The following is a 7,406-nucleotide window of genomic DNA, read 5'->3' as shown; positions in this document are numbered from 1 at the left end:
AGTATATACTCTGCCTTCACCTGTTTTTGCAGCATCTTCCGCATACAGGTTTTGCTCCCTACATTCACGGTGCTCTGTTCCTATTGTTATGGATTCTGCTCCCTTGTGTGGCTATGTACTTCACCCCCTCTGACGGTCAGGGCTCATATTATCATCCTCTCCCCTCGCTCTATAGGTATTCGGGAGTTGAGGGACCGAGATAGATCCTCAGTCAGGTGACACCACTCCGTGATCAAGTATGATAAATGCTTTATTCCCTTATATTGCTACAGGCTTCGCTTCTATGGGCTTCAGGGCTTATCCTCCCCCGTTCGGGGTTGAGCGATTGTCATTGGTCTCAAACCAGCTTATTGGATTTCTTATCTCCCCTATTCAGGGCCAAGTTTTTGACACCGATCACGGACCAGAATATATCATCTTTTACCTCCCCCGTTCAGGGTCGAGATATCGCCACCGGTCTCGGACCGGAGTATCATTACTGGTCTCAGACCAGCGCCATCGCCACCGGTCTCGGACCAGAGTATCATTTCTGGTCTCGGACCAACGCCATCGCCACCGGTCTCGGACCGGAGTATCATTACTGGTCTTGGACCAACGCCATCGCCACCGGTCTCGGACCGGAGTATCATTTCTGGTCTCGGACCAGCGCCATCGCCACCGGTCTCGGACCGGAGTATCATTACTGGTCTCGGACCAGCGCCATCGCCACCGGTCTCGGACCGGAGTATCATTACTGGTCTCGGACCAACGCCATCGCCACCGGTCTCGGACCGGAGTATCATTTCTGGTCTCGGACCAGCGCCATCGCCACCGGTCTCGGACCGGAGTATCGTTACTGGTCTCGGACCAGCGCCATCGCCACCGGTCTCGGACCGAGACGGTTGGTCCGAGTGCCCGGCCAGTATCGACCAGGTCAACATGAGGCTGGACGGACGAAGCCTGGACAGATCAGCTTACCTATTGCTATATCTCCCCCGTCTTGGGCCAGCGCCATCGCCACCGGTCTCGGACCGGAGTATCATTACTGGTCTCGGACCAGCGCCATCGCCACCGGTCTCGGACCGGAGTATTCCAGACTCGCCTCAGTACGAGTTATAAGTGAGCTCTGCTCTCACGCCCAACGACCTTTCAGGTCGGTAGCCCCAGACTCTCGCCTCAGTGCGAGTTATAAGTGAGCTCTGCTCTCACGCCCAACGACCTTTCAGGTCGGGTCCCATGCGAGAATTAAAAGTGAGCTCTGTTCTCACGCCCAACGACCTTTCAGGTCGGTAACCCCAGATTCTCACCTCAGTGCGAGTTATAAGTGAGCTTTGCTCTCACGCCCAACGACCTTTCAGGTCGGCTCCCATGCGAGAATTAAAAGTGAGCTCTGTTCTCACGCCCAACGACCTTTCAGGTCGGTAGCCCCAGACTCTCGCCTCAGTGCGAGTTATAAGTGAGCATGCTCTCACGCCTGACGACCTCTCAGTCGGCACACATCACTCCACTCACTCGCCGCTCTGCCCGACACCCAGGCCACTTGCTCCGCTGGCCGCTTTGCCCGGCACCCATCTCACTTGCTTCACTCGCCGCTCTGCCCGGCACTCATCATACTCACCGCTCCACTGGCCGCTCTGCCCGGCACCCATCCCACTTGCTTCACTCGCCGCTCTGCTCGGCACTTATCATTCGCGTTTCGACGTTCACCGCCTCACTGGCCGCTCTGCCTGGTACTCAGCTCCCATGTTCCGCTCATCGCTGTTGCTCGGTCGGCATTCATTGCTTCACGCGCCGCTCTGCTCAACACTCAGCGTGCACGCTTCGCCGCTCTGCTCGGCACTCGCTCGGCCACGCTCTCGACTTTGCACGTATATCCTTCTCTTCATTGCCAGGTCGCGATTTATTGTCGCTCGGTCGGTACTCGCTTGGTCGACACTCGCTCGGTCGACACTCGCTCAGTCGACACTCGCTCGGTCGACACTCGCTCGGTCGACACTCGCTCGGTCGACACTCGCTCAGTCAGCGCTCGCTCGGTCGACACTCGCTCAGTCAGCGCTCGCTCGGTCTGTACACACTCGATCGGAACGTTCCCGGTCGCACTTACGACTTTTACTCGTCCTGGTCAAGATTTATTTGGACGGCATTTTCTCGGTCGTGCGTTCAACATCGCTCGTCCATCGCCTTTCGCCTCGCTCAGTAATCACTCGATCGCTTTGCTCGACCTCGTCCGAGCGTCTTCGCGATATCACTCGGTCTCCCTCAGCATCTGATCGATCGTTTGCTTGTCGTGCGTTTCGAATTATTTCTCGTCACTCGCTCGATTCTATTTGAGTCACATGCTTAACATTGCCACAGCTACTCGTTCGACGTTATATGACAGACCTGCGATAGGACTCTGCATTCAGTAGCGATTCTGTTTTTTGTTCGGATGGGTGCGATTATGTTTTTTTGTTCGGATGGGTCTAGTCAGTCGTACTTGCGCCTCCTTTGACTAGACTTAAGGGGGAGACTTGTGATACAGATATGATAAGAGGGGTAGAGAAGAAATAAGGGGAAAGAAGGAGGGTATTTAGGTCTTTTCGCTAACTAGGGCTTTAAAGGGGGGATACTGTAGCATGCGAAAGGGGCTCTCGACTTCGGGGGGGCGCGGAGACCAAGCCGCTAACTCCTCCTTCGTCCTCATGATTCTTGCCGGAGACGACGCCGTCCGCCGGCCTCCACTCCTCTCCTTCTCCGTGCATTCGGTCCGCCGCCCAGGAAAAGGGAGGGGAGGGCATTTTCTCCCTCACGCTCACCTCCTCACCGGCGCCGAGGACCGCCAGCGGCTGTTCTCCTCCTCGTCAACCTCCGGCCACAGCACGACCTTTTCTTCCTCCTCATCACGACGCGCGCCAGCCACGACTCTTCCTCTTCTCCCAGCGACGTTGACGCCGACCACGGCCCTGCCTCATTTTCTCCTCCTTCTCCCTGTCTTGCTCCTCGCTACATCGTCTCTAGCCTCTGCTCCTCTCGACGCCGCCAGTCTCCTCGCCGGCAGCAACCACCAGCCGTCCCCACCTCCTCTTTTCCACGTTGCCATGACCAAAGAGGTGGCCAGCAGCCTTCTTTCCTCTCCCCGGCCAACGACGTGGGACTCGCGCCGCTACCGGCACTGTACACGCCCGTCCATATCCCCCTTCGCTGTGCCGACGCTATCGACCTGTTCGCGCCGTAGCCGCTGCCCCATCCATACGATGGCTGAGTGTTGCCGCCTTTGAGAATCCTCATCGTCGTATGCTTCTGATCTGCGTATCACTATGGTGTTCCCGATTTGCGTGCCGCTTGGTGTCCCGGTCTTTGTGCCGTTATTGTGCTCCGACTTAGTGCTGACCTGGCTTGTGCATTGTGTTCCACCTTGTGCGCTGCTCCTATTTATGTGTTATTTCCCGGCCTGCGTGCCGGTGTTATTTCCCGGCCTGCGTGCCGAGCTCGTGTCCCGGCCTGCGAGCCGATGTATTGTCCCGGCCTGGGTGCCGAGCTCGTGTCCCGGCCTGCGAGCTGATGTATTGTCCTGGTCTGCGTGCCGGTCTCTTATCCAGGTCTGCGTATCGGTGCCTTATCCCGACCTGCAGCTTGTCTTCCGGGTCCATGCCGCGTCCGAGTTCGTGCCGTCAATCCAGCACTCCAGCCTGATCGGAGTCATCTGCTCTTCCGGGTCGCGACAACTTGAGCCGCGTCCCATCCGAGGGCGCCCCCCTGGGCCAGGGTACGTTTTCCGTACTCACCCCTTATTTATTTCATTATTATATCATTAGCCGGTTACTCATATATTCGTTGGATCCTCCTCGAGACTCGAGGTACCGGGGGCCGGGTCAACCCGGTCACTGGCTGCAGGTAGCGTTGACCAGAGGACTTTTGAAGACTCAGTCAACACGGGAGTCATCTCAGCACACCCCCCTCCGGGACGTCGTGACTTCGTCAACATTCCCATCCACCTCCTCCGATGGTCCGTCTAACTCAACTTCCGAACCGGATCAATATCTAAATTTAAAATGTTTGATTTATTATTAGAGGGTTTTGTCATGGCACCCTCCACTCGAACTTCAGTTTTATATATATATATATATATAATTTGATTTTTTAAAAAAAATTATTTATGTTTTATTTTATATGATTTTTTTATCGGGTGAAAGAGAAAAGAGAAGCCTATAAGATGGGATTTAAGCGCGTGACACGTATGGCGATGGCAGAGGCGGTGAGCTACCCACGTGGAGAATACATAGGACAGAGAAGATTTTCTAAAACATTATAATTTATTTTAAATACATCAACCAAATTAATACATTAATTTTAATTTAATTATAATTTAATTAAATCAAGTCCGAATCGATTTCGATTTCAATCGATATAATTTCTCTCTCCGTGTCAAATTGTTAAATTTAATTGGAATCTAATTAGCTTTTATTTTAACATCTCATTTCGGGTTCACTAATTTAATTCGTCTGTTTTTAAGCCGTACGTAATAATATGATTGCATCAATCTCATATTATGAAATAAAAAATAAAAAAATTATATATTACACTGTGAAAGTACAATAATTAAATAAAGTAAAATCTCAGACTAAAAAATAACATAGAAAAAATTTGACGATAAAATTTGAAATGGACACTTAATGAATTTAAAAATTTTAAGATTTAAAACTTGGGTTATAATGAATTTGAGTAAATAATATTTTTTTTTTAGATTTTAGACTTCATTTTTTAGGTTATAGTGTGTAAAATTAAAAATTTTAGATAGTCATAAGATATATTATATGTATTTAAGATTTAAGCATGGGATTATAATGTGTTTAAATTAATAAAATTTTTCTTTTAAATTTAATTTTCTTTTTTTATTATAGTATTTAAAATTAAAAATTTTAGTTACTTATGAAGTATAATGTTTGTTTAAGGAAATATTAATTAAAAAAAATTAAATCTAGACATCTAAACAAATCTCATGATAATTCAGCCAACAATCAACCTCCACAATTAAAATCTATTGTAAAATCTTCTCTTACACTAGTTGAGTTTCGAACTAGTGTAAAAGGTCATTTAAAACTATTTATCTCTTTTTGTACTCTTAAGAATAAATTTTTTCTTAACTTTGGAACCACAAATGAGGCCAATAGTACATATTTGATTAAGAAATCTTGAAATTTCAACTATGTGTCCACGTTACCATAATGAAGATGGTTGTCATGACTTATTGCCTCTATTGATTGGGAGGGCAACACTATTTTCAGAATTGAATTAGATGGATCACTAAAGAAAAGAATCTTCGCTAATAGAAAATATATTAGAATACAAATGGCAAAAAACAAAAAAAAGAGATTTGAAAGGAAATATTAAATAAAATAAAATCAAAGAAAAATCAAACATAGTTAGAACAATGAAATGTTAAAGGAGGCAAGAGTTTGACTTAATTATTAAATATAGAAGTTCTAGAAGGGTAGAAATCAATTATGAAATAATTTTTTTGAAAAGAAATTTATTTTCAAATTATCTACTTGCCCCCTCTTCTCTTATCTAATTTCTTTTTTAAACTCTCAAATTTTTTATAATTAATTCATTGTTACAACATAGATGATTTATGCATCTATAAACTCTCCATTGCGATAGTTTATTTTTCCTAAAATTTTTTATCTCTCAATTAAATAATCAAGAAGACATACATGTCTTCCTTCTACAATCTTTCCTAATTCAACCATCCCAAATCAATTCACTCTTTTGAGTACATATAAGACAAAGTTTAACGAGGAAATGTCTTAGTGTGTTGAATTATCTAATAATCAACTTGTAATTACGTCGATATTAGATTACGCAAAGTCCATAAGATCATGCGATGCCAAGAAACGTGTGGGGAATTGCCAAGTATTACTTTGAATAGCAAGTGTTTCTTGTAACAAGATCTCTCATTTGTCAAGCTTGTGTGTGGAAATTGTGTATATCCATAACACAAAGATATAATAATGTTAAGGTGTAACAATATGAAAACTATGAATCCAAACCTGTTCTATTTCCTTTCATATCCGATTCTCTTCTTGTCGGAAGTGTGTGGGGTAAGAATAGAGCAAGAAGTTTTGAAACAAAGTGGTAAGAGTTAGTGACGTTCCTTTCGCGTATGATGAATAACTTAGGAGCTCAGTTCCTTTAGTTACCCATGCATCCTATTTATTTAAGAAGGGATTTACATGTCATTGTCCTCTAACTCAGCAAATCAAATTTAAAATTAATTGTAATCATTGAATCCAATTTTATCTAAAATAGAGAGAAAAGACAAATATATATCTAAGAGTAAGAAATTCAAAAGATAAAGTTGTATTCTAGAATCTCATGTGCCGACTTGTTGATCTCTTTAAGTTGACTAAGAAAAGAAATTGAAATTGTAATATAAAAAATACTATGGCAAAAACCTAGGCGAAAATCAACGATGCGCCTTTTGTGTCTGTAATTGTCAAAAAGATATTTGGATTAAAAAATAATAATCAAAATAATATTTCAAGTTTCATCTTTTATTTTCATTTTAAATTATCCTTTTTAGCCCCACCAGAGCAATAGATGACTAAAGTTACGTCAAAAATATTAGCAATTTTGGAAAAGTTGAACTAGTTTTAATAAATTAAAGTAATACTTATAAATATTAGATAAGAGCATCTTAACTATCTAGTATGATAAAAAGGTGTCTATTTTAAAAACTGTCACAATAATATTCAATTTATAATTTGATATTAAAAATTATATATTTTAAAAACTTGGAACAATTTTAATCAAAAGTCTACTTATAATTGTTGACGGATGGAATTCATAATCTCATAATCTTCTCAATGTATTATATATTTTAATATGAGATTTTTATTGTAAAACTAATAATTCTCCTTTCAAAATAAGAACCGTTCGAGTCTTGGATGTACCAATCAATTACAAAGTGCTATTAATTGATTGATATGCCTATTTTAGTCATTCTAATGATTAAAATTTATCTAAATTTTTCTCCCCTCATTTATCAATTACTTTATATAAGATGAACCTCTTGTTATGTGGATTGTGTTCGGAGCTCTCTCATCTCGGGGGCTTCATTTGCCCTTATATTCGATTTTACGATCTATTCAAAATTGTACCTTTTATCAAGAATCCAGTCATTAATCTTCTTGATCTTTTCTTGCCTAACATCCAGTGTTCTAATCTGCATAGACTTTTTTTTTTGGCTAAGAATCTGACTCTCGACCTTCTTAGAATTTTCTTATCCCGCACACTCATAATTTAAGTGAGATTCAACTTATTAATCTAAATTTAAACAATTATCCATCATTAAAATTTTCCATTCAAGATATAATTGCATCAATAATAATTTTATTATTTTGTTTACTTTGAGGTGCGGATTGAAAAAGAAAATGATTCTGTATGAA

This window comes from Zingiber officinale, chromosome 1B, assembly GCF_018446385.1.
Source record: "Zingiber officinale cultivar Zhangliang chromosome 1B, Zo_v1.1, whole genome shotgun sequence".
In the NCBI taxonomy this organism is placed as follows: domain Eukaryota; kingdom Viridiplantae; phylum Streptophyta; class Magnoliopsida; order Zingiberales; family Zingiberaceae; genus Zingiber; species Zingiber officinale.
The sequence above is the reverse complement of the archived record's forward strand: the minus strand, read 5'-3'. Positions refer to the sequence as shown.